Source organism: Zingiber officinale, chromosome 11B (genome assembly GCF_018446385.1).
Source record: "Zingiber officinale cultivar Zhangliang chromosome 11B, Zo_v1.1, whole genome shotgun sequence".
NCBI classification, from domain to species: Eukaryota; Viridiplantae; Streptophyta; class Magnoliopsida; order Zingiberales; family Zingiberaceae; genus Zingiber; species Zingiber officinale.
Window position 1 is genome coordinate 70,674,523 of NC_056007.1, and position 10,407 is coordinate 70,684,929.

A 10,407-nucleotide genomic window follows, 5' to 3' on the forward strand; every position below is an offset into this window, starting at 1 on the left:
CTAAGGGTTAACGACTTAGAAAATTTTGAGATCCTTAAAAATTTGCAATAATTTTCTAAGTGAAATTAAAAATAAATCTAACTTAGACATTTTTTTTTTGCAAAAACATTACAAAAATCCCACAAAATTTGAAGTAGAAATTTTCAATTTCATAACAACCTTTAACTAAAAAAATCTTCTGAGAATTTTTCTAAGTATTAAAGAAAATTTTCTAAGAGAAAAAATAAAAAAAAATTCTAAGTTAAAAAAAATATTTTTGAAAAAAAATATCTTTGAAAATTTTTCTAAGTACTTAAATTTCTAAGTCAATTTCATGTAAAAGTATTTTTAAAAAAATATTTTGAAAAAATGTTTGAAAAACTTTGAAAGCATTAATCAATTCTAATTTTAATGCTTTAACAGAAAATTAATTAAACATTTATTTCAATATTTTAGCCTCTAGGTCGTGGCGAGGCACTAGGCCTTCTTGGTTATTGGAACAACAACCACTTCCTTAGACAAAGCCTCATAGAAAAGTTCATTGTTTAATTTTCTCATTGAAAGCTCTAATTTTGATTTTAAAATTTAGTTTAAGCATGATTTAGGAACTCAATATAGGTTCCAACCTACTGGATTAACTAAAAACTTTTTAGGGACATATTTTCTTGAAATGTTCCTAATTTATCCCGGGTGATTTTTAAAGTACCAATTTAAATTATTAAATCTTCTAAAATTAGTTTTAGATGAACATGCATAGTTTTTCAAGTTGTCTATTTGATTTTTCAAATTTTGATTTTCTAATTGTAATTTTTTGTTTTCCAATTTTGATTTATCTAATTCTTCTAAAGGGCAGGATTTAGCTAAAATTATTTTTAAATTTTTTATTTCTTTTTCTAATTTACAGCAGTCTTTCGTTAATAACTTAACAAACTTAAAAAGTTTATCGGGAGGAAGAGAACGTACCTGACTTACCTTGTCGAGTTCGTTGTCCGTGTCTCCCCCTGACCTGCTACTTTCTTCTGACGAAGCTCCCCCTTCATCGATGCTCTCGATGCTCATCTTAGAAGAGCTTGAATCGCAGTCATCGTCTTGATGACTCGCCATCAGTGCGAGTCCGGAGAATGCTTCGACTTCTGATTCGGACGATGTATCGTCCCATGTCACCTTTAGGGCCTTTCGCTTTTGGATAGGCTTCTTACCCTTCTCCTTGTCCTTGATCTTCAACTTGGGGCAGTTGTCCTTGACGTGCCCTTCTTTGTCGCAGTGGTAGCAGCGGATCGTTCTTTTCTTCTTTCCCTGCCGATGGTTAGTAGATCTGGATTTACAAAGCTTCTTGAATCTTCTTACCATCATTACCATTTCCTCGTCGTTGAGAGAGGATTCCGACTCTGGTTCGTCTCTCGAAGCTTTGAGGGCGACGTTGTTCTTGGGCTCCTTCATTCATGCACATCTTGACTCATGCACTTCAAATGTTCAAAAGAAATCTTCTAACGAAATTTTTTCTAAATCCTTAGAAATATAAAAAAACATCTACTAATGATGCCCATTTGGTATTTCTAGGAAATGAATTCAATGCGTACCTGAGCAAATCTCGGTTACTTACCTTTTCTCTGAGATTCGAAAGTCCGGTAATGATTTCTTTTATTCTCGAGTGCAGGTGCGCGACTGTCTCGTCTTCCCCAAGTCGCAGGCTGGTGAGCTTATTGCGAAGCAGATCTCTTCTGTCGAGCTTGGCTTCGGACGTTCCTTCGTGTAGCTCGAGGAACTTCTCCCAAAGTTCCTTTGCCGAGTTGTAGTGCCCGATCCTATTGACCTCTTGAGGTGGAAGAACGCTTAGCAGATGATATTCTGATTTGCCGTTCACCATGAATTCAGCCTGCTCCTTTTTTGTCCATTGACATTTTTCCTTACCTTCTGGAGCTACAAAGCTAGATTCCATTGTTAAAGTTAATTCAAAGTCTGTTGTAAAAAATACCTGCATCAGATTCTTCCAGGTAGTGAAGTCACCTTCGTATTTCGATGGGTGGATGCTTGGTCCGGCTATTTCGTTGCTTCGTTCGGTGGTTAGTCCTCCTGAAGCGCCTCGGGTCTGATACCACTTGTATGACCATTGGGTCGGCTAGAAGGTGGGGTTGAATAGCCCTGAAAAAAAATAAACAAAGACCCTTCCTGACTTTTCAAACTAACACTTGTAAAATAATCAAAGCAATAAATTAAAAGTAGAAAAGAAAGAGGTATAGTTGTTTACTTGGTTACAACCGGGGAGGTTGTTAATCCAAGGAAAGGATGAAGCGCACTATCAATCTCCTTCAGGTGGAGAAGCCTCTTACAGCGTTGAAGCACAAAAAGAAAGAAGCTAATCTAAACAGTGGAAAGCGCACAAGTGTTTTTACAATTTCTGAACTTATGAAAAGCTTCTAGACCAAGGTTATATTTATATTTATAGCCTTGGTCGGGGTGCCTGGAAGGGGTTCCGGGCACCCTGGGGGGATAAAACTTTATCCCCCAACGATCAGATCGCGTTTGACGCGATCTGGTCAACAAATCAGGTCCGGGCGCCCCGGAGCCAAAAGTCAATAGTGGTTGACTTTTTCATCCGGGACCTCTGCTCCGGCTCGGTTCGGCTCGGTCCGGGTCTTCTATTCCGGATCTATTCGCTTGGGTGATCTCTGCCATCTGGAAAAGGGCTCACCCGAACCCAACTTCCGGTCTTCTCGAGCGGGCTTCCCTCCGGCTTCTCGTCCCTCGGAATCACCGCGTGTTTCCTTCTCGTCTGCCGGCGTACTCTTCCGCAGACTTCGTCCCTCGGACGCACCGCGTGCCGTCCTTCTCGCTAGCTGCGTCTTTTGCTCCTCGAGCAATCTTCCGCTCCGGCTTTCATCCCTCAGAATCACCGCACGCTTCCTTCTCGTCCGCCGGTGTACTCTTCCGCAGCACCTCGTCCCTCGGACTACCGTCCTTCTCGCTAGCTGCGTCTTTCGCTCGACTACCTGTGCTCCTAAGCTCCTGCACACTTAAACACAAGGTTAGTAACAAACAGGACCTAACTTAACTTGTTGATCACACCAAAACAACCTTGGGGTTCCAACAAAATAAAGGCTAATAATTCAGGGGGAGGCTCCAGAATAGATGACACCACCAAAACTAACCTACTCGGCAGGGTAATTAGGACTAATTAGAAAGGGACCAAGTTTAACTTGACCTATGATACTAGTGAAGTTCTGGATGATAGTGTTGGATCATGATGTTTTGATAGAGGGGGGGGGTGAATATCGATTACGAAAAATTCTTTCGAAAAGAGTTAAGCGCAGCGAAAAAAGTAAGCAATGCTAACTCAGACTAATTTTACTTGGTTCGGAACCTGTGTCGACTCCTACTCCAAAGCCTGCACTCATTGAATGCTTTCGGTGGGCAATCACTAGCAGTTCAAAAATTATTACAAACTAAGTGCTGAAATGCTGATGAAAATAAAAGCAATACCGACAAAGGAATAAATCGAAAAGGAAAAAGTGTGTTGTCGGAGATTCGTTAGCGTCGCAGGAGCGCAGAGCAGCAGAGCAAGCAGTAGAAGATCTTCTTATCAGTTGTTGTTCTTAGGCTCCACCTCTAACCCTCCTTTTATATGAGGCTCGGGGCGCCCTGGTGAGACGTGGCAGGTCCAACCAGCGAGCTCCATGTGGTGACGACGTGATCAGGATAGAAATTGCCTCCCAGGCGCCCGGACCACCTTGTTAGGATCTCTTCGTACGGCTAGAGAGGGGGTGTGAATAGCCGACCCCAATTCGATCGCGTTTCTTCCTACGATTAGGTTAGTTGCAGCGGAAATACAAGGAAGAAACTAAGAAGAAGAAAGCAAACCTCAAACGCAAGGATGTAACGAGGTTCGGAGATGAACTCCTACTCCTCGGCGTGTCCGTGAGGTGGACGAGCCCTATCAATCCGTCGGTGGATGAGCCCCCGGAAAACCGGCTAATACAATATACTCCTTGTGGGTGGAGAAACCTCGCCACAAACGTTTGCAACAGCAGACTAGAATACAAGGAATACAAGTAGAAAGACAAGAACAATGTATAAACACTAACTCGCCTTCTCGTCGACTGCCTGTGAAGCAACAACTTCTCGGACAACAGCAGCAGCTGACCGTCGACTGGAAGCTCACACGAAGCTTACTGGGGAGAGCTCAACAAAGCTCAGATCGCAAGCAGCAGCAAGCTAGAAGCAGGAAGAAGTAGAAGAAGAAGTATCCCTGTAGAAGCTCTCAGCCCCTTTATACCTGCGAAGAAGAAACAGCGAAGAAACTAGCCGTTGCGTCGCAACGGCTAGAACCCTGATCGGTCTGTGGACCGATCAGGCAACATCCTGATCGGTCTGCAGACCAATCAGGGAAGAAGCCTATGCTTCTGTTCCGTCCCTGATCGGTCCATGGACCGATCAGGAAACCTCCTGATCGGTCCACAGACCGATCAGGGAACCTCCTGATCGGTCTACGGACCGATCAGGCTTCTTTCTCCGCTGCCACTGATCTCCTTCTGATCGGTCTCCAGACCGATCAGATAACCATCAGTAGCATACTGATCGGTCACTGATCGGTCACCAGACCGATCAGATGAGCCATGTATCATTGGATCGGTCTGCAGCCCGATCCAAACTTTTCAGCCCTAAACCTAAGGCTTCCACACCAACATCCGGTCAACCTTGACCTGTTGGTACATCATGCCTAGCATCCGGTCACTCCCTTGACCTGCTAGCACTCCCCGCTAAGTGTCCGGTCAATCCCTTTGACCCACTTAGACTTTTCAACACCAGAAGTCCGATCATCCCTGATCCATCTGGATTTTCCCTTGCCTGGTTTCACTCACCAGGACTTTCCAACTGCCTAACATCCCAGTTAGGACTTTCCCACTGCCTAACATCCCAGTTAGGACTTTCCCACTGCCTGGTTTCACTCACCAGGACTTTCCACACTGCCTAACATCCCAGTTAGGACTTTCCCACTGCCTGGCTTCACTCACCAGGACTTTCCAACTGCCTAACATCCCAGTTAGGACTTTCTCTCGTGCCAAGCTCCCTGCTTGGACTTTTCCAGTACCAAGTCTCCATACTTGGACTTTTCGCGTGCCAAGCTCCCTGCTTGGACTTTTCCAGTGCCAAGTCTCCATACTTGGACTTTTCCAGTGCCAAGCTCCCTGCTTGGACTTTTTCCCGAATCAGGTCAACCAGGTCAACCTTGACCTACGGTTGCACCAACTATCTCCCAAACATCTATTCTTGTCCCACATCAAGAATAGAACTCTCTCACGAGTGTCAAACATCAACATGCAACACAACTAGGTCAACCTTGACCTAAGGTTGCACCGACAATCTTCCCAAGTCAAACATCAAAATACAACTCGAGTCACGTCAACTCGAGTCGGGTCAACCAGGTCAACCTTGACCTAAGGTTGCACCGACAATCTTCCCAAGTCAAACATCAAAATACAACTCGAGTCACGTCAACTCGAGTCGGGTCAACCAGGTCAACCTTGACCTAAGGTTGCACCAACAATCTCCCCCTTTTTGATGTTTGACAAAACCATAATCAAGTTAGGTTAACCCGATAACCTAACTTAGGTTTTCAATCATCTTCCAATGTCCAATGTTCTTTCCTTGAACATTCTCTGGACATTCTCCCCTTAGGTTAACCCAATAACCTAACTTGGGTTCTCCAATAATTCTCCCCCTTTTTGACACACATCAAAAAGTATTCCAATGTTCTTCCTCGAACATTCCTTGACATTCTTCCCCTAGCTTAGGTTAACCCGATAACCTAGCTTGGATTCTTCAATAATTCTCCAATGAACACTCTCCCCTTTTTGACACACATCAAAAAGTATTCCAATGTTCTTCCTCGAACATTCCTTGACATTCTTCCCCTAGCTTAGGTTAACCCGATAACTTAGCTTGGATTCTTCAATAATTCTCCAATGAACACTCTCCCCTTTTTGACACACATCAAAAAGAAAAAGGAGGGTATCAAGGTCAAGAGTTTCTTCCTAATGAAAGTCTCATACCTTTCATTTGAAACTCTTAATTTCCCCCTTGATACTAAACTCAACAATCAACTTAGTGATAATCCCATATCACTAATCCTTAAAAGTCTTTTGGAGTAAAAACTCCCCCTAAAAGTCAACTCCCCCTTGACAATTAGGTAAAACTTCCCCTAAAGGTCAACTCCCCCTTGACCATTGCACCAACAATGTCTTGGCGAGTTTCAAACCTTTAGAAATCCACAAAACCCAACTTCCAGTTGAAATTTCAGACCAACAGCTGAAAATCAGAAACTGGCACGCACTGATCGGTCCCCAGACCGATCAGGAACCCCATGGATCGGTCCCCAGACCGATCCATGCTTTCTGGATCGTCACTGATCGGTCACCAGACCGATCAGGCCTTCGCCAGATCGCACCAAGCTCCTGGATCTCACTGGATCGGTCTGCAGACCGATCCACAATCCTCTGGATCGGTCCGCAGACCGATCAGATCTTCCCTGGATCGGTCCCCGGACCGATCCAGCCACTGAAATCAGAATTTCTGATTTCCCCTTCCGGAAATTCAGAAACTCCTAATAAATTCCAGAAAATTCCAAAAATCGTGAAATTTTGAGGATACATTTCTCATAACATACACTATCATGGAAAAATAGTTTTCTATGAAAATAGTTTCTATTTTCAAATCTTGATACAAAATTCGAAAACTTTGAAATAGTTCAAAGTTAAGTCAATTTTGTATCACAATGTCCAATGATGAATGCTATCACTAGGAAAGCTTCATCAAGGTTTTTCAAATCAATTTTAAAATGATTTCAAACCCTTTAATTTGGGACCACAATCTTAGGGCTATATGTACATGACTTGTACACAAGCTTTCCCTATGATCCCCCATATCTTGAATTAGGCTTATCTAGGTACAAGAGCTATGCACCTTGATCCTAATTCATGATCCTAATATCTCACACACATCTAGAGTGTATCAAGCACATCCATGTCAATTTTGATGTGAGATATGGGTTTAGGTATCTTAGGCTAAGGTCTCATGCATTTTCTAAACACAAATTTGATCTCAATATCAAAATGTGTTTTTCATCCTTAAATCAATTTAATTGATTATTAATGCAAGAGATGATGACATGGCATAAAATGGTATCATAAATAAAAACATGTGCCAATGTCATGATGTCATGGCATAAAGTTTGAAACTAAACTAACACATGACATATAATAACCTAAGCATTATCATGGCATTTCAAATGATCATAAATTAAATATGATGTCATGACATGGCATATGGCAAACAACCATGGTAAGTTAACACAAATAAAATACCTAGATTACCTATCTAAGTATCCTTAATCACTTAGTTAACTTAAATTCTAATCCTAGATTGCCCAAAGTGCTCCAAGAAAATGTCAAAACCTAAATTGGCATTTCTTGATCTCTTGTTTGATTTATACCATTTTAAAAATTTTACAAGAGTAGCACTTCTAAATTAAGGCCCGGATTGCCTTGATTACCTAAGAGAATATCAAAAATCCCAATTTGATATTTCTCTAGGTTTTTCCACATCGTGTCAATTTAAAGTAAGATTAATATATTCTCACTTTGGCACACTTTACTCTTCCAAGGAGTGAATGATAAAGATTATTCCATTTCATTTTCAAAGGTTCCCAAAAACCTTGAAAATGCTCCTTGAGTGTCAATTTCCTCAAAGTTGGGTTAACTACCCTTCTTATTGGAGTTGACACTCTCTAACCCATCTATGGGGTAGAGAAAATGCTCCTAGGAACCCAATACCTATTAGAGCTCATTGAGTTCACTAAATATTCACTAGGGATAACTTCCCTAGCAACCCTCCTAATGACCCTCTTAGGCTTTAAAGCCTTGGTCATTTGGGTCTCATCAAGGTCAACTATAGGGGTGACTTCCCTTGTGACCTTGGTAGTGGTCTTCCTAGCCCTAGGTTTTGTTCCATAATCGAATGGAACATCATGATATGTGGGCTTGACCATTTGGGACTTAGGTTTGTGACTCAAACCTTTCTTGTCCTTGGACTTTTGACCCTTAGGCCCTAGAGTTGACTTCTCTAAATTTTTAAGGGCCTTTTCTAGGGTATCAAGCTTTGACCTCAAGACTTGATTCTCCTTTTCTAATACCTCAATTTTTGATTTATCACTCTTCCTTAAGGTATTCCTAGGCATATGTCTAGTTGATTTAGGGTTTCTACCTAGGTTTTTCTTAACCTTAGAAGTGTTAATCCTAGGGTTAGCATTCCTAGTAGTATCCCTATCTAGGTTGACATGTTTAGCACCTAAGCACATGTATTGATTTCTAGTGTTAACATGCTTATCATTATTGACTAATGCAATAAAACTACTAGCATGTATCCTACTAGAATTGCACGAATGAGCCTTAAAAGATACCTTAGGGTTTGCCTTAGCTCCCCCTATCGATGTGCTCGGTCTCTTGCCCTTGTGAGGTTGCCTCCCCCTCGGACAATGACTCCGATAATGTCCCCTTCGCTTGCATTGGAAGCACACCACGTGCTCCTTGCCCTTGCGTGTCGGGACTCCGGCTACCTTGACCTTTGGCGCCGGTGGAGTCTTCCTTACCCTCTTTGGACACTTACTCTTGTAGTGCCCAAATTCCCTACACTCAAAACACATTATATGCAATTTACTTGAACTTAAAGTGTTTGAGTTACCTAGGGTTGAGGATGAATGGATGCTCTCTTCTTCATCCCTCCCGGAGGTAGAAGCTTCTTCTTCGTGCTTCGATCTTGAAGAAGAAGAACTCACTTCCTCTTCTTCTTTAGATGTTGAGTAACCCTCAACTTCCAATTTGCTCTCTTCATGATGTGAGCTACTTGGCTCACTAGGCTCCTCTTCATGGCTTGAAGTGGAGCTCTCTTCATGGTACTTGGCCAAGTTATCCCATAATTCCTTGGCATTGTTGTAACCTATCTTACACAAGATGTTAGTAGGCAATGAAAATTCAATTATTTTCGTTACCTCTTTGTTGATTTCGGATTTGTGAATTTGTTCTCTTGTCCACTCCTTCTTCTCAAGTGATTTTCCTTCCTTATCCACCGGAGGAGTAAATCCTTCTTGTACACAAAACCAATTCATTATGTTAGTCATAAGAAAATACTTCATCCTTACCTTCCAATACGCGAAGTCGCCGCATTCGTAGAAGGGTGGAATGGTGACATCTTCTCCATAGAGATCCATTCTCTAGCTTTGCTCCCACGGGTGTTGATCCGATGAAGAGCAACCTGGCTCTGATACCACTTGTTAGGATCTCTTCGTACGGCTAGAGAGGGGGTGTGAATAGCCGACCCCAATTCGATCGCGTTTCTTCCTACGATTAGGTTAGTTGCAGCGGAAATACAAGGAAGAAACTAAGAAGAAGAAAGCAAACCTCAAACGCAAGGATGTAACGAGGTTCGGAGATGAACTCCTACTCCTCGGCGTGTCCGTGAGGTGGACGAGCCCTATCAATCCGTCGGTGGATGAGCCCCCGGAAAACCGGCTAATACAATATACTCCTTGTGGGTGGAGAAACCTCGCCACAAACGTTTGCAACAGCAGACTAGAATACAAGGAATACAAGTAGAAAGACAAGAACAATGTATAAACACTAACTCGCCTTCTCGTCGACTGTCTGTGAAGCAACAACTTCTCGGACAACAGTAGCAAGTCGATCGAAGCTCACACGAAGCTTCGGGAGAGCTCAACAAAGCTCGGATCGCAAGCGGCAAGCTAGAAGCGTGAAGAAGTAGAAGCGTATATCCTGTAGAAGCTCTCCCTTTATACCGCGAAGAAGAAATGAAGAAACTAGCCGCTGCGTCATAGCAGCTAGAACCCGATCGGTCCGTGGACCGATCAGTAACATCCTGATCGGTCTGCAGACCAATCGTGGAAGAAGCCTATCTGGCGTCCCCGATCGGTCCATGGACCGATCAGAATCGGATCAGACGCGATCGCGGAAGAACCTCCTGATCGGTCTACGGACCGATCAGCTTCTTCTCCGCCGCCATCGATCTCCTTCGATCGGTCTCCGGGCATCGATCAGATAACCATCAGTAGCATACTGATCGGTCACTGATCGGTCACCAGACCGATCAGATGAGCCATGTATCATTGGATCGGTCTGCAGCCCGATCCAAACTTTTCAGCCCTAAACCTAAGGCTTCCACACCAACATCCGGTCAACCTTGACCTGTTGGTACATCATGCCTAGCATCCGGTCACTCCCTTGACCTGCTAGCACTCCCCGCTAAGTGTCCGGTCAATCCCTTTGACCCACTTAGACTTTTCAACACCAGAAGTCCGATCATCCCTGATCCATCTGGATTTTCCCTTGCCTGGTTTCACTCACCAGGACTTTCCAACTG